Source organism: Cajanus cajan, chromosome 10 (assembly GCF_000230855.2).
Source record: "Cajanus cajan strain Asha chromosome 10, NIPB_CcT2T_4, whole genome shotgun sequence".
Classification (NCBI taxonomy): domain Eukaryota; kingdom Viridiplantae; phylum Streptophyta; class Magnoliopsida; order Fabales; family Fabaceae; genus Cajanus; species Cajanus cajan.
Genome location: NC_138526.1, coordinates 21,581,574 through 21,601,009, shown reverse-complemented (window position 1 = coordinate 21,601,009; position 19,436 = coordinate 21,581,574).

Genomic DNA, 19,436 nt, shown 5'->3' with positions numbered 1-19,436 from the left:
CGGCCCACTTTTTTATTTTTTCAGAATATGGCCCGGCCCGGCCCACCACGGGTTGGTGGGTCAAACGGGCCAGCCCACCAACCCACAAAAAAAAAACAAAATTTAAGAAATTGGTACTAAACCCTAAAACAAACTACACTACTTTGCATTAAAAAATAGAAGCTAATTCGGTTATTATAAATTAGAGTGTAAATAAGAAATTGGTACGACATATTGAAAAATATATTTTTTAATTAATAAACATGAATGAATTATAGGTGTTCAAATTTCGATCCACATATCTCTAGCTTGTTGGAACCAAAAAGATATAATAATTTTGTCGGTTTGAAAATGATATGAAGGGGCCACTGAAATGCTAGAAAGATCAATAAAGATTAACATTTATATAGAGGGGCACCTTCGTGTGAAGCCTTAGTCAAACTGAAACAGTGAAAGTGTGAAACAAGTCTTCGTGAAGCACTGTGCGTAGTCCCGAACTGAAGCAGTGAAAGTTGAAACACAGCCTTCGTGAAGCACTGCGGCGTGGACGTGGTCCTGTACTCCCGTTTGCTTGTTAGAATAGGGTTTTAATTTTTTGACTGTTTTTTAACTGAAGCAGTGAAACTTGTCTATTGGGCTGGGCTGGCTCCTGGCTGTTCGGTTTCAATAAAAAAAAATAAGTGGGCTGGTGGGCTGCCCGGCCCACTACGGGTTCAGCCCAAGTGGGCCGGGTAAAAGTGGGTCGGGTTTGAATTTACCCACTTAACATAAAACTGCTATTTATTTTGGCCTGGCCCGGCCCGTTTTCAAGGTGGGCCGGGTTGGCCCACGGGTCACGGCCCATTTTGACGGCTCTAATCATAATGGATTTACATGCTTTAGATATTAAACATTGTTGCTTCACGCAAGTGTGTATGGAAATTGATATGAATAGTTCAATGGTTGGGGAGTTTGGTTGAACAATAGTTAGTACAAGGTAGAATATGAGGGCCTTCACAAAATTTGTGCATCTTGTGGTTGTTTCGGTCACTTTACACATGCAAGAAGATAGGTGAAACAACAAAAACTATATCTTCACCAAAAGTAATGTGCCCTCACCAAAAGCAATGTGCCCTCAAAATTCAGCATCTATGGTGAAGGAGAAGGAATGACTTCTAGTGTGTGTGGAGGAAACCCTAACAACCAATCATGGGAGCGATAATTCAACTCCATCATTGTAAGATTGATTAATGATGATTTGTTACATGGTGATTAGATGCATGATTGTTAGGAGGAAAAAAACATAATAACATAGTGTAAGAAAAGAAAAACGATTCAACATTAATGCTAATAATGTTGCAATCATATTGGATAGGAAAGAAAAAAATATTCTATCGATGACAGACATTTCTGTGAATAAGGAAATTATTAGTCAACATAATATTTTGGGGTCATCTAATCACCAATTTACAAATCAAAATAAATATGTTGGGAATCTTAAAAATAAGAGACCCTTTGTAAAGATCATGCAACCCCTATTGATATGATGGTTCAAAATTCTCATAAACAAATTAGGTCACATATGGATTCAATAGTTACACCACCCATGCAAAAAACAACTCGAGACCACTAAATCAAATGCACCCATCCTTTATGTAACACCCCTTAAATTATGAGATCTTAGTGGCTCCACTCTATAACAACTTCACATGATGACACTTCACACAACTCTTCGTCGGTCAAAACTCTTTGGGGGTAGCCCTTTTTGAGATGTTCGTCTACTTTTAGAATCAATGACTAACTCCACAAACCAACACAAGACTTTTCAGCATGTTTTGTCCTCATTTGGACACTTTCTGAGAAACTTCCCAAAAGGTTACCCACCCCTAAATTACTACAAGCCAAACCCATTTAATTATGAAGTTCTTTTGTATTGAGCTATCAAAAAGTAGATGCATCTTGTTGGTATAGGTAGTATAAATTAATTTTTTTAAGTTATCAACTACACAGTCTCACACTTGCATAATATATGGATTTCTCTTATTTTGGTGTGTTCATGCTGTTACACTTTATAATTTAGGGAATGGAGCCTAGTCAACCATGAATCTCTAGTAAGTGACAAATATTCATTATTCCACATGGATGGTTTTTTTTATGGAGTGTTTTAAAAACATGTTTATAGTTTTGTGGAACATCTGAAGGGAGGTTAGACGTTGCATGTGGAGGGATTTAATGGAATTAATTTGTTAATTATGCCAACCTTTTTTTTGTGTCTATGAAACTTATGCCCTATTTTCAAGAGTAGAAAAGAGTTGGGACTTGCTTGGTTATAAACCCCAATTTATCCAATAGGTTAATAGTCACTTAAGTGCAATATGTGTTCTTACAAATGTCAAGGATGCCACCTTTAGTTTAGTGGATTAGTTTCACTAGTCCATCACTTTCATTATTCAATAGAGGAATTTATCTTGACATTATTTAGTCGTTTATACTTTGTAGAATCCAATTGTTAGATTCTATCTTTGTATCAACTTAAGGCTTTGAAAAATAATATTACTGGATCGTGGCTTATGTTAGGGGATTTCAATGTGATTCATCTTTTATCTTATCTAAAACTCAATTAATGGATAATATGGTAGATGAATGCAACCTTATAGATCATGAAGCTAAAGGTGGCTCCTTAACTTGGCGAACAAATACTCCTAATGGTGGTCATATGAAGAAAAAATTGGATAGGTTTTTATCCAATCCTCAGTGACATGTATCTTACCCATTCTTTAGTAGAGATACTTCCAACTCACAATTTAGACCATAATTCTTTTTTGTTAAGTTGCATAAAGGCAAGTACAAGAAAAAAAAAAAAGATTGTTCCACTTTTAGGTGGCTTGGATTTCTCACCTTAGGTACATGACCCTTGTCTTTGATACTTAGAAGGCGTCTTTGGCCCTACAGGGAGGAAATTGGACCAAATTAAATTAAAGTCATTTGAATTTAATGAGAAGGTGTTGGGGAATACTTTTATAAGGAAGAGATAACTAGATGTGAGACTTTGTGGTATTCATAGAGAGTTGGATGCATATATGACCATGAGTTAATGGAATTTGATAATGCACTTCAAATTTAATATAATTGAGTCTAGCTCAATAAGTATGGATTCATAAACACCAATTTTTTCATACTCAAACTATTATTTGAAGAAGAAAAACAAATTATAGGTTTTGAAATTAGTGGTATTTGATGTATGAATAATGACATTCTTAAGAGGGAGGCCCATACTTTCTCTAAGAAGCTTTTTCAATCTTTTGATGTTTATCATCCAGAAAGCCTTGTTCTTGAAAACATTCCCCAATTTGAGGAGAATTTGAGGGAGGATCTTACTCAATTTGTATCTATGGGGTAAGTTAAACAAGTTCTACTTACTATGAAACATACAATATGTGGGGACTTGATGGCTTCTAGCCAATCTTTTATAGGGCTTATTAGGACATTATCTCTTTTAATATTTAGGAATTAGTTGCTATAACTAATGGAAACAAGGTGAGAAATGATTGATGGCTTGCTTTTCTTGCATCTTGCTTTCTTCAACCTTCATCTATGACACCAAAGCTTGATATAAACTTCAAGGTGAAGACAAGAGAAAGGATAGGTGGCACCACCTTCAAGTGAAAAGATAAGCCAAAAAGTGATGTTCTTGCCACAAGGAGTTTCTTGATGAAAAAATGTAAAGAGTCACACTCCTCTAGAGAGAACTTAACACTTTTGAAGGGGGATTCAAAATATAATTTTACTCAAATGCTTAAAAGTGGCATGGGAATACAAGATAGGTCCTACATATAGACTAGTCTAGCTTATGGAGCAAGTTAAGCAAACCATGGTTTGGAATTGAACCAAGATTTGTTAACCTTCTAGTTTGGCACACCAATTTGAATTTGAATTTGAATTCAAATAATGGCTCATAAACCATTGGCTCTAGAAGCCATGTGCTCTCATGTGATGGAATCATGCCTAAGGGGTTAATCCAAAAGGAACCATGAGGAGTGACTTAGGCTTGAAGGAAGAAGACCCAAGCTCTTGTTGAGTTTTGAGTCACTTTTAGTAGTCTATTTTTCATTCTTTGTATATATTTTCCTTGTAAATATTTTCTTCATTTTGACCTTGTATTTCTAGGTCAAATAGTGTAGGAATTTTTTCTTGTAATTTTCTTTTTAGGGGTATATTTAGTATTTTAGGAGAGTGCAACTAGTATTTTGAGATGTGCTTGTTATGCTTGTTTGACCTATAAAAGAGTGGAAAGTATTTATACAAGGAGTGGACATCCATTACTAGCTTATATCTCTCTCTCATTGGTTCAGACAAACCTAGCAAATCACATGTTTCACACATTAGTCACATTTTTGACATGTTTGCTTCTACACCCCCTTTTGGACTAACACAACCCCTATTGCATCTATTGCACCTTGCCATGTAGAAAGCTCTTATTAGCTCTTTTAGATCTAGGGTGTTGACATTTTTAGGAGGGAAATTCAAATTTAAATTTCAAATTTTAACTAAAGTTAGTTGGCTTAAGTACAAGTTAGCTAACCTTGATTAGCTTAACTTGCACCACGAACAATGAAACTCTTTATATAGGAACTCCTTGTGTATTGGACATCACTTTGATGCATATGAGATTTGAGAAAATATCGTTCTCTCCTTGGAGAATTTTTTCCTTAAGAACTTTTATCAAAGAATTTCTCCTTGTGGCTAGTTCACCATATATTGTTTATCTTCCACTTGGAAGTGGCACACCAAACACTTATGGTCCTTCCATATTTGTTTAATTTCTTTTATATTTGAAGCCATGGATGAAGATTGGAGAAGCTAAGAAGAAGTTATGGTGAAATCGTCATCTTTCTAGTTTTTTTCATCTCCATGTGACTTAGATCTATAAAAGCCTATAAGAGCTTGCCATGTGACAAGTGTGAATGGTGTGACTAGTGTATGGAACATATGAGTAGATAAATTTGTGTATCATATGGTAAGGTGTAGAATAACACCTAGTGGACGTCCTAGTACTAGTAATAGGCGTCACTCCATAAGCCCAAACATAAGCCCATTTAGCTACATATTTTATATACTTGTTACACCTATTATTCTACTAATTACACCTAAAATGAATATACAAGGAAATTCAATCCTAAACTACTTGATCCAAAATACAAGGTCAAAATAAAGGAACAAATAAATACTTACAAAGAATAAGAAATGGACTAAAATATAACTCAAAGCTCAATCATGAGCTTGGGGCATCTACCTTCAAGCCTAGCACACTCCTTTTGATTCCTTTTGCATTGGACCCTTGAGCATGATTCCATTCACAAATTTTTCTAATGGTAAGATACCTTTTGGTTTAGTAGAAACTACAATTGTTTCCATCCCCAATATTGATCAACCAATTACATTGGAAGACTTTAGGCTTATAAGTCTTTGCAATGTCACTTTAAAAATTATTTCCAATGTTTTAGTGAATCGATTGCGTCCTCATTTAGAGTATCTTATTGGCCCGTTGCAAAGTGGTTTCGTTCCAAAGAGAGGTATGTCAGATAATGCAATTATAGCTCACACCATGCATAAGAAAAAAAGGCAAAGAGGGTTATTTAATGATGAAAAATTACTTTGAAAAAGCATATGATAAAGTTTATTAGCAGATACCATTTTCAATTTTCATGATTTTTTTGTTCTAAACCTCACCCAAACCATTTTCAAGTATATCAAGATTCATCAAATCAATATATATGACTCTAAATATGAGAATTATCACTAATTAATTGATCAATCACTCATAAATCAAACCTGTAGCACATATAGCCTCAATTTCATCAATAAGAACTCATTTGTACATAACCTATAATGACCTGCAAGGTCTCACACTGGCACAAATCTAACATAAAAATAACTACGTAGCAAAAACCAAGTTATCTATCCTAGGTTTGTCATGTAGTAAAACCTAGACACAATGCTCGCGCGCGCGCGCACACACACACACACACACATATATATATATATATTCTAATCTCATTGATCAACTAAAATCAAAATGATGGAATAGTTTCTTGGTGAAAGATGGTGGTAATATTACACGTTTTTCCAATTGAAGAAGGATCGGTATCTCCTCTTGCAATTGCTTCCTATAGGTCGTTAAGGACATTTGATCTTATTGTCTTTTGGTTATGTCTTATGAAAGATAATCTTTGTGACTCTACCATAGTGTATGCATCAACAAAAAACTACTGAAATAGTCTCCGTGCATTGAGAATGTTACCATATTCAACATCTCTTTCTTGGATTCTAAAAACAATCCACTTTCTCAAAGTGACACGAACTCTATTACGATTATGACTACCAATTCTTGAAGCTCTTATAGAGATATCTTCTTTAAAACCATCTTCTCTATAAGGAAATATTAATGGGTATTGCAATGGGATGAATGATGTGTGTGTTTCATGGAGCCTTTGAAGCTTATCCGAAATTTTCTTTACAACAATATCTTTTTCGACATCCATATTGTCTAAGTCACCTACTATTAAAGTTGCAACCTCATCTGCATTAAGTATATTGTACACTCTTGGATCTTTACTTCTTTACTTTAGTGGCGAAACAACATCAAATAATAATTTGTTGTTGCATTTGCTTATAAAAAATGTATAATCATTCTAAATCTCTTTGCAAGAAAATTGTACTCATCAATCATATTTGTTAAATCTGTAGCCAAAGATATATCAATCCTTTTTGCATCTTTTTTCCCACTGCCAAAACGTAGTAATGAAAAATAAGTATGAGAAGTAATGATAATTTCACACAACAAAGGTTAGAAGCACATATCCAAAATAGGTTATTCTATTGACCAGTTCATTTTGTGTATCATAAATGTACAATTAACCAAATTTTGGTTTAGATGATTCATCCGACAATAAACCCCCCATTTGATGGTAATTTTGACCATTAAGTACAAATTGGGAAAAACCACCACCATCATTGATTGACATTTAAAGTTTACCACCATTTGAAGTAAATAAGAACATACTATTATATGCTCTGATGTTTTCTTTAAAATGATAAATTTTGTGATTTTCTCCTGACATCAATGACATAATCAACTATGGAGGATTTTCGAGAAAAGATAATTGTACCTTCCCTTTTCGACAACATAAAGAAAACTTTACCTCTATCATTCTTTTATATTTCTCAACCCGTTCTTCATACCATAAATTAGCTTGGCAATCTAAACACTATAAAGAAGGTTATCCAAATTTGATACAATCTACAACCAAATAATTAAGATTTCATAAAATAAACTACCTTTATTATGTCAAAGGTTCAGAACTAATTGGATCAGCATTGTACCTCGACTTTCATCTTTTGCATTGAAGTCATATACAAAGTCAGATGTAATGTGAGGTTGTAATGAATTCTTTGTCATTATTAATATAACTTGTAAATATATAAATTTAAAAGCCAATCCATTTTAGTTTTGTATTGATTCTATAAAGTTACTAATCCAATGTTATAAAGGGTAGTAGCATAAATTCACTACACTAACCTCCACTATAAAATTCTTGATCAAAATCCAATTTACATCCTTGTAGAGAATTCAAGACTTGGATAGGTTGTTTAATGCATTTACCACGATGACTACTACAAAGTAGATTGTTTATATCATGAAACCTTGAAATTTTAGTTTATTAAAAAAAATTTGTCAATATTATAAATCATACTTCATATAATATTCTGCCATTAAGGATGCAACAAAGTGGATATAAGGTTCATGTTTTAACTTACTGGAAGGAACTTTTAAAGTTGAATTCTCATTTGGACTCTACATGAACTCTATGTTTAAAGAATTTCCAAAAGAATAATTTGAAAGTGAGTGATCCACATTACTTATTTTGGGTCTTTTAGATATGTTGTTGGTTGCTCTACCATCTCTTAAAGAGTCAACACTTCCTATGACAGGCAAAAAACTAGATACATTTATACAGAGTAATTGATCCCTAAATAACATAATAAAACACTCAAAAACTTCAATTAAATTGAGAATGTGATAAAAAAATACCATTAGACACTATTGATAATGGTGATCTGGTTGTGTTTGTTTGACTTCTATGCTTAGTAGCTTGACAATTTTTAATAAGATTTGTATTTTCATCTACAAGTTTAATGCCCAACATGTAAAAAAAGTTTTTATATCAAAGACTAAAAAGTTTATCAAACCAAAATATTATTGTTAGTTTAATATACATGTAAATCGATTTTATACAAAATATCTTATATCTTCAATTATAACTTCCTTTATAATGAACATGGTAGTATTGTTACACCAGTTCAAGGTCATGCACATTCACTAACTATTTTTTTTTATCTTAGGTTGATATACTCAGTCATCAACCTAAAAATTCAGCATGGAAGAAAGTAATTCATAAGAGACCATTTAGATTAAATTATTCTATTGTCCTCCTAGAAAATAGTTACGCATACACAATGATACAAATATTATTCCATTTAGTCCCTCCATTGTCATGGATAAATGAAGGTTAGTGTGTCAAAGGATTTTCTTATTTTATATATAACATAGTTAACCTCTCATGAAGAATTTCACCACATACCTCTCATGTTAGTGGCTTTGTTGATTGACTTGGTCATCATGAGGAGTTTCCTTCTCATTCTCACATTTTTAGAGGAGCTTGAATCCATGTTTGCAACATGTAGAGTTCTTGTACAGGGATGAAGAATTTTGTGCTTTGGAATGGTGGAATTTTTTATTGGTTTGTGACAGGTAAACAATTTAGGCTACATAGATGACTTTTGTCTCACCAAAAGATGTATTTCAGTAACATATACGTTTTTTTCGAGATTAGTGTAAAGCCAAAAGTTCCTCTTTCTTATGTTCAAAATTGGGAAGAATATATGTTGTTATCAACTTCTACTGATACAATGTCAAAGTATAAGAAAATGTTACTCCTTATTATGCTTCATAAATTACTATTAATACAACACCAGATTATTTGAATTTCCATCTATAACTTTAATATAGATGTAAAAGAAATTGTTATATCAAAAGACTAAAATTTTAATATAAAATATATTAGTTAGTTTATTATACATGTAAACATATTTATTGAAACTATGATCTATCTTTAATTACAACTTTCTTTATAGTCATTATGGTAATATTGTCGCACCAACTAAATGTCATGCATATTCACATTCTAATTTTCATAAGATGAAATATAGATATACTTGGTCACTAACCTCATAATTCTATAAGGAACAAAGTAACTTAATAGGAGACCATTTAGAGTAAACTATTCTATTATCCTCCTAGAAAAATAGTTATAAATATAGCATGATACAACAATTTTCTCATTTATCCCTTCAACTATCATGGATAAATGTAGGTTAGTGTTTCAAAGGATTTTATTTTTTTACATATAACATAGTTAACCTCTCATTTAAAATTTCATAGGAAACTTCTCATGTTAGTAAATTTGTTGTTTGATTTTGTTCTCATAAGGAGTTTCCTTCATGTTGTATAATTTTTACAGGAGCTTCAATCATATTTGTATCATGTAGAGGTGTTGTCCATGGATGGTGAATTTTTTGGGTTTGGACTAATGGACATTTTGTTGGTTTGCGATAGATAAACAATTTAGGATACATACATGAACTTTGTTTGACCAAAAGTTGTCTTTCAATAACATGTAAGTTTTTTTTAGAGTAGTGTAAAGTCAAAAGTTCATTTTTATGTTTAAAATAGAAAACAATATCTGTTGTTATCAACTTTGGGTGATAGAATCTTAAAGTATTAGAAAATTGCTATTCCTTAGTATGTTTCATAAATAGGAAAATTACATCCTTTTAATACAACTATTTGATATTAAATAGTTGCTAATTATAATTAGAAAAATTATAGATAATGAGTAATGTGGTTATTTTATAAGTGTATTAGTTTATTTTCATATAAAACTTTTTAAATGAGCTAGTTGGTGAGGGTTTAGATGCAATGATAAAAATAAAAAGATAAAATGTATATTGTTGTATAGACTAATAAAAATATGATACTTGAAAAAAAATAAAAATCATTTAAAAAATTATTTAATTATTCGTTATATATGTGAAGTATAAACATGAAGGATTTATATTTGTTTAATTTTTGTAATGTGTGCATATAAAATGACTTAAGACATAAAACTATTTATGATTATGCAAACATACATAATTTTACATCAATTTTATCTTTTGAATAAATAAGCAATAAAAATAAAGTTAAATAACACAATTGCAACATTAGGAAACCTTAAACATTACATTACTAATAATAAAGTTAGTTTTTCATATGGGATACAATTACCTGAATTCAAAAATAAAATGATTCAAATGAATCATTCAAAATCACATCCAACAACATGAAATATAGATATTCAAAACAACCATGACAAAATGTTACATCCCTGAACAATTATAGCCTTCAAATCACAATCTTTCTAACATCAACATAATTGACCTTTTCATCTTCAAAGGAAAATTCCTCCAACTAAGCTATTCTTTTGACAAAATTCTTTCTAACCTTTGCAAATTTTGATTGATTTTCTTGTCCCCTTTCGAATGTTGTTCAAGCTTTTTAACCATCTCCATAGGACCACCAAGCCTCAATGTTTTCCATTGTTGTGTTGCTAAATGATTAGCAAACTCAATCGGCAAGCTCTAAGAACACACAAAAAGACATGAAGTTATATTGTACCACTATATAGTTATAAAACATATTTGTATTTTAAAAAAGCATGCAATAGGCACACCAATTGGCTTCTAGTAGCTTCTTAAGTTGTCAAGGTACCCTTGTAAAGTTTATTAACTAGTTTCTTCACAGAAGCAGAAGTGTTGAAAAACTTATCTCCTTCTCTAGAAACATTTTTGATGGCACATTCCTCTTTGGGTGATTTCTGGTTCTAGAGACATCTATTGTGTTTTTTGTTCCACACGTAGCTATGAGATTTGTTGTTTCGGATGTAGGTAATGTGCTTGGGGTACTAGACACAACTAATGGGTTTGGGGTAATAGATGAAATTAAAGGGGTGGTAGAGAAAGTAAAGGGTTTGGGGTTGTAGACAGAATTGAAGGGGCACTAGAAGTACCTAAAAGATTTTTAGTTACATATTGCAATATTCTTTTCAAAATGCATGGATTTTTCCAAATAGTAAGTTGAGAAATACAATGTCCAACATACCTAAACATGAGAGAATGATCACCGATCTTTCCATAAAAGGCCCACAACTCTACCCACCCATTTGTCAATATGGCTTAGTCATCAACAACTTCACATTTCACTTGGTGCTGGTTTTCTTTCTCATCGATCAATATTCACTAACCACCCAAGCAATGCTTATATTTGTTCCAGAAGGGAATGGGCACCTCACCAATGGTCTAATACAATATAAATGAGAAACAAAACAAAAAGCAAATAAAGAGAACTACAACAATATACCTTATTACCTTCTCTTTTCGATGAACCATGAAGAAATAGCCTTTGGTTTTCCTTTGTGTAATCGACCTCCTCTATCGGGCCATACTTTTGCAAATGAATGCATGAGAGAAGGAGTCTGTTGGATTAAGAGAAAGAGTTTGGAACAGATGTATTTAACGTTTTGAAAATGTTTAAATTGCCTTTTCCTTTGTGTAATTGTTGGTGTAAGAAATTGAAGAAGTTCATTGGGACATGTTAGACTTTTGACTTATTATTTGGTTGGTGTTATGAAATTGAAATATTTCATGACCTTACAACTCATTTTTTTTTCAACCAAAAATGCAAATAATAATAATTTCATCTAACATGCTAGCAACGGGTTACATGTTTCAATCCTAGCAATTCATTTTTAACACGCTAGTGACGGTTTTATGTAGCATTTTGAAATGAATAAAATAAAAGTAAAATCACATATACTACTGGGATAAGCTTGGATTTTATCTCAGTGGGCTATTAAAAAATTGAACTCAGATTTGTTAAGCTCTCTTTTATTGGTAACAAAAACACAAATAATATTATTTTAATCTAATATTATATAATTTATAAATGGTTATGTTGTAAAAGATGTATTTTTCACTTTATATAATTTATATTCCCTATCTAAGATCAAAGGTAATTATTAGATCTTTGTATCTATTAGTAGTGTTTTATAGCTTTAGTTTTTACATATTAACATGCCATATATTTTCAATAAATAAGATCATGCTAGGAGACATAGCTTCAAATCTTTTATTGCTAGCTATTGTTCTTAAGATTTAATTTTATAAATGGTTACTTTGCAAAAGATGTGTATTTAGTTGGTTTGTTACTCTATTCTCGTTTATTATATGTCTTATTTTATCTTATTTTTGAATGATTTATTTGTTTAATAAATATTATTTTTTGTGACTCAACCTTTTTTAAATTGTTCTTTTGAGGATATTATAAGTGGTTTTAAAAACTAAAACAATATTTAATAAAAACATATCTAATTATTTAATAAAATCATAATTTACTTATAATAAATTAGAAACTAAATGTACACCAATACTGCACAATGACTGTTGTGGAACAAAATAATAATATGCTAGCAACTCATTTTTTCAACCAAAAACACAAATAATAATAATTTAATCTAATATGCTAGCAACAGGTTACATGTTTCAATTTTGGAAATTCATTTTTAACACACTAGCGACAATTTTATGTAGCATTTAGAAATGAATAAAATAAAAAGTAAAATCACATATACTAATGGGTTGGGCTTGAATTTAATCTTAGTGGGCTATTAAAAAACTTCACTCAGATTTGTTAAGTCGAGAGAAAGAGAGGGTGAAAGGGTTCTTAAAGAGGTCAGGAAGAAAAGAAATTTGACTCTTTTGTATATTTACTATTTTTCATTTAATTTATAATTTTGATAAACATACAAAAGTTGTAAAGTGCAATGTTACTATACTTTATTTCAACCATGTTACTATTTACTATGCTTTATTTACATGGACTTTGAGATGTTACTATTCATTTGTAATTCAGATCAATGTCTTTCAAATGTGCAATGTTGCTAAGCTTTATTTACATGGTTGAAGAAAAGTGTTTGTTTTTAGTTTTTGTTCAACCATTTATTTAGCTTATATTCTCAATCTTTAACTCATCTCAAAATAAAAGCCAACAAAGGGTATGTGTATATTTCATTATCTTATTTTCAAATATTTTTCTTACTTTTTTTTTTTACTAATTCAAATATCCAGTACAATAATAAAGCGAAAATATGAATGCTAACTTCTTTTTTTTTTTTTTTTACTATAACGTGTACATGGACCTTTTTTAAAAAATTTGAAAAATAAAAATTTTAAATTATAATTATTTTTTATAAGAAAATTAGTCTCTAGAAATTATCCAAATATTGCAATAATCAATAATGTCAATAAAATAATATTTTTATCTTTGATAATGTTTGATTGTGAGAATTTAAGACTAACCATTTGTTAGCTTAAATTCTTGTGCAACTATAATTTCTATATATAAAAAATGAAAGTTGTGCAATAATCAATAAGGTCAATTGAATAACAATTTTATCTATAACGCTATTTGATTGTGAGGGTTTAATGACTAGTCATTAACCAACATAAACTCTTATGCAATTTTTTTTATAAAAATTAATTTTTTCTTTTTCAAAAAATAAATATTGTTTTCTCTAAATTTTTTTATAGAAATTATCTAAATATTGCAATAACCAATAATGCCAATAGAATAATAGTTTTATCTTTGACGTTACTTAACTGTGAGAATATAATGACTAATCATTTGTTAGTTTAAATTCTTGAGCAAGGATAATTTTTAAAAAATTTGAAAGTTGCTTTCTTTTGACAAAATATTTTAAAAATAAAATATGCAGCAATCAGTAGCGTCGATTAAATAACAATTTTATCTTTGACTTTATTTGACTGTGAGAGTTTAATGACTAGTCGTTTGCTAGCTTAAATTCTTGTGCAAATTTTTAAAAAAAAAACATAAAGTTTGAAAGTTATTATTTTAATATAATATACAAAAATTTGATAACATTAATTGAATAGAAATTCTATGTTTAATGTTATAGCAAGGATTTATTGATTAGCCATTTGCTAACTTAAAATCTTTTACAAGTCCTCATTTTTATAAAATTAAAAATTAAAAAAACCTATTACATGTGAATTATTATATTAAAAGGGATAAAAAAATATATGTATTTCTTTCTTGGGGTAAAATAAATAGTTGTTTAGTTATATAATTTTACTTAATTAATTAAAGATACTATTTTTAACGGACATTGTAAGGTGTTAATACATTCCTTATACGTAATTGACTTCTAAATCTAACTCTGAATTCAAAGACAATTTTTTTAAAAATTTTTAAAAATTTTCTCTCAAAATAAAATATTAATAACGACTTCATAGTTAAAATAATTTTTTATGTCCCGTCGTAATTCTTATTTTGACAATCTTTTATATATATATATATATATATATATATATATATATATATTAAAAAAATATGAAAAGTAGTGATTGTCATTAAAGACAAAATTATATATTAAAAATAAATTCAAAGTGCCTAAGTAAATTTCATTTTTTAAAGTACAATGTTATGATTAAATTAATGAATTGAAAAATGTGAATTACATTAAAAGCAAAAATACTTTTCATAATATATTAAAAATTAAGAATACATTATATGTAATTATTTTATTATATAGAATAATATAAATATTGCCTAATTAATTTATGTATCTAAAAAAATTAATTATCTTGATTTAAATTATTTTTTTAATACTTTTTTATTTTAATTAATATATACATATATATATACACATATATATATATATATATTTATTTATTTAGTCATGTTGTAGTAAACTAACTCAAGTTAATAGTAAGTATAAAAATTATATTTGAGATAAATTTTAAAGTAGTTAGTATAAAAATTATAAAACTTATCATATACCTATTAGTGTTATATTTTAATCAAATTGTTACTTATGGCAACTTGTTATATTTATTTGAAATATATTGATAAATAAGTAAAATAGTTATATAATTAATGAAATATTTATTTAGTTCATTGAAGTTGATCTTATTTTATCAAATAATTAATGTTTTTATTTATTAATATAGGCTAATATGTAAAGTATGTTATCAACTTAAATATTTTTTTGAAAAGTTGATAATTTTTAGCCTTATGGATTCGAAGGTTAGGCTCCTAAAGCTTAAGCCTTAGATCATAAAAAAAGTCATTACTTTTTATAAAGTAAAAAAGGCCATGGCAAATTAGCAATCACTTCCTGCACGGCCGTGACATCATTTCATAATTCATACACATGTTTTTTAAAAAGTTCCCAAACTACCTTTAGTTCAATTTTTTCAATTTTGAACACCACCCAATCTTGAATATTAAAAAATATTTCGAAATATCTAATCCGGAATGTTAAAAATACACTTAATCTATAATATTAAATGTGTTTTGAAATATATATCTTAAAATGTTAAAAATTATTCTAAAGCACTTAATTCAAAGTTAAAAAAAAATTATAGAAGATCCATGTTAAAATGTTAAAAATTATTTTGAAATGATCTTTTCAAGAGAAAGAGTTTTTATTTCTCTTTACGATCAACACAATTAAGTAATAATATTTTAAAACTTCTTTGATTGTGACACAAAAGCCTCTAACTCTAACCTATCTCTAAAATTACTATATCTATCGGCCTTTGCTTTTCAAGGTAAAAATAACTTTTATTCACATTATATGCACTTTTATACAACTACAAGAAAAATGTCAAAGGTGGAAGAAAAATAATTCTAAAATAGACTTTCCAGAAGGAAGAGTCTTCATTTCTCTTTTCAATCAATCATAATTAGATAATAATATTCCAAAACTCCTTTGATTGTGAGTTGTCACATAAAAGCCCCTGACTTCGACCTATGTTTAAAACTACCATATCTATCGGTCGTTGCTTTTCAAAGTAAAAAAAAACTTTTATTTACATTATATCAACTTTTATACAAACACAAGAAAAATGTCAAAGGTGGGGAAAAATAATTTTGAAACAGACTTTTCAAAAGGAAGTGTCTTCTTTTCTCTTTTCAATCAACCATAGTTAGATAATAATATTCCAAAACTCCTTTGGTTGTGAGTTTTGACATAAAAGTTCTAACATCCTATTTTTCAAAAATAATAATATTAATATTTTTTTTTTGGTTAGAATTATTATTATTGAAGGAGAAAGTATTTTATTTTATATTTTTCATTTATTTACTTAATTATTTTTGGGAGAAAAGAGAAGTAGGTTGGGAAGTGAAGCGGGTTGGGTTGACCCGGTCCGAGAGAATGTTAAGAAGGGGTTAGCAGATTAACCTTCATTTTTGGTTTTCATTTGGTATTTTGAAGGCATGAAAGAAAAGGAGAGAAAAAACAAGAGCTCTGGGTAGGAGTGCTTAGGAAGTGCTCAAAAGTGATTCACATTGCATCAGAACTAGTCGAACTTACGCAATCAAGTACAGGGGAAAATGAAATTTTGTATGCGAAGTCATATGAGAGAGAGAATGGGTAGAGGGAGAAAGTTCCCTAGGATTCTTAGTAATTTTATAATGTTTTCTGTTTGTATATTTGGTAATTCAGATAAATTCTACTTGTATTGATGATTGTATTTATGGTATTAGATGTTAAAAATCGATGTTTTGGGAGAGAGATTGAATTAATTGAAATGTGCTTATGAGTTAGGGTTTATGAGGGAATTGAGAATTCGGTAATTGATGCATGTTCACATGAAATTGTCGTGTTTTAATGTGTTTTAGAGTTATTGTGATGAACTTTGGTCGATTGAAATATGGAAATAGTGATTGTGTGATAAATGATTATTGGATGTCTTGTTCGTGTTTCTGGAATTACAGAAAATTGCGTTGGCACCAGGCTTAATTCCTTGTGTTGGGTGCGTCTTCATGGAGTTGAAGGTGGAACCTAGAAGGTTTCTGCCGGCCGAAAATGTAATTTTGTCGGGCATAATTCCTTAGGGTAGTCTCTGCCAGGCCTTAGCGTTAGGCAAGATTTCCTGACGCCAAGCGCGAGAGAGACTAGAGCTCTCGAGTTGAACTTAGTGTTGGGCGAAATTGTAATTTCGTTGGGTGCGAGTTTGAAATGATATTGTGCTTAGATGAAGTATTTGTTGGTTGGTTATGTGTTAATATATATATATATATATATATATATATATATATATATATTTGATGGTGCTTGATGTGTGATGCATTGGCACGAGCGTGTGTGTTACATGGTGCTGGATGTGTGATGCATCGACACGGGCATGTGTGTGACATGGTGTTGGATGTGTGATGCATTGGCACGGGCGTGTGCATAACACAATGTTGGATGTGTGATGCATCGACATGGGCGTGTGCGTGACATGGTGTTGGATGTGTGACATAGTGCATACTTAAATTGTGATGTGGTAATGGAAATTGAATGAACTTAGAATTGATAATATGAAGTATGATTAATCGAGGTTTAATTGTGTATATTTATTTAATTGAGGGTGTATTGGTTGGATTTTCCTATTGTGACTTGTATATGAATGTCTTCATTTCTTACCATATATTTTGTAATTGTTTTTAGGTGAGAAAAATCTGGATGTGAGTGACACTCAAGGTGCCGACAGTTGAGTTGAGGGATTGCTTTGATAGTGTGACATCGGGGCAAATGATTTTATTTGATAATTTTTATTTTATTTGGACTTCATGTTCCTTTATTTAAGTACAATGGCAAACTATTATTTTCAAATTTTAATTTTTCGATTAGACAATTATTTAGACGTGTCATTTCTGAACCATTTTACCCAGAATCTTGATAATTTATTCTTCATTTTATTACTATATGTGTTGGGATAGAATGAGTGTCACAAAAGCCTCCAACTTCAACCCATCTCTAAAACTAAAATATCTATCGGTCTTTGTTTTTCAAGGTAAAAACATTTTTTCCCACATTATATCCACTTTTATACAAACGCAAGAAAAATGTCAAAGGTGGAGGGAAAATGATAATTCATTATGAAAAATAATATTACTTTCCCCCCAACATTCTATAGAGTGTATTTCAAAATATATTTTTAATATTTTAGAATGTATGTTCCAAAACACATTTTCATTTCAAATCACGTGTTTTGAAACACATTTTTAACATTCTAAAGCTGGTGTTTTGAAACACATTTAATATTTTGGATTGAGTGCACATTTTTAACATTGTAGAATACATGTTCACGAATACATTTAACAATATCTAGATTAAGTATTTTGTGATACAATTTTAAAATTTTAGATTGAGTGTCCTAGATCAAGAAAGATTGAAATAAAAGTAGTTTATAATTTTTTAAAATTGACTAGTGCATGAAACAACATGGTGGTTGTAGGAAGTAAATGCCAAAGGCTACATATGTTGAGAAAAAGACCTCATATGTCAACAAAAAAATAATATATATCTTTTTAATTTTAAAAGAACATCTTTTAAGGTTGGATTTGGCAAAAGCAACCTCACCCATTTATGTCAAATATTTAATAGATTTGTTATTGTAATTTGTCCTATTGGAACAAAACTACCTCCAATGTACTTGTAGTATATAGAGTTGGAAGCGAGTTGAGTTGGGCCAAACTCTTCAGCTTGACTTGACTCGACTAGATAATATTTTATTTAACTCAAATCTTGAATTAAGTTTGACATGTTCATCTTTGTCCAACTCAAACACGATTGGTTCATGTTCGTGAGTAACTCAGTTGAACTTGTTTTCTCAAATCATATGAACCAATAGTCAATCTTAAAATAAAATAATAAAAAAAACTCAATTTATAACTAGAACTCCTAAAGTGCACACTTCTTATATTATCATTAACTTATAATTAAGTTATGAAGGTCCTTTCAAAACTTAATAACTTGAGATTAAATAAAAAGATAATTATGTAAATTATATATTTATATTTTATATCAGAAACAAATCCAAGGCCACATGTCGACCCTCTGTTTGGTCACTTCAGTTGTAGAGATGAGACTCCAACACTATAGATGAAAACGTGTATCCATTGCCACCCTCGATCTCGACCACTCCAATACTAGTAGCCAAAATAGCTGAATATGCTTATATCACATTGTTTAGCAACACACCACCATACTAGTCTTATCTTGACATGGCCTTAGTCTTTTCATGTCCCAAGAAGAAAGAGACAAACCTTTTTTTTTTTTTTTTTTACGTTAACTTGTCACTCTTGACAACTGAACAAGTGGAGATATTTAGTGTTATTAAGCCTCCGACCATAAGATAAGAGTTACATAACTAATGAAGAAATCAAACAAGATTAAGGGATAATCTGACATTAGCAACCATATTACCTAATTGATAATCAAAAAACAAGGCCAATCAAACCCAAG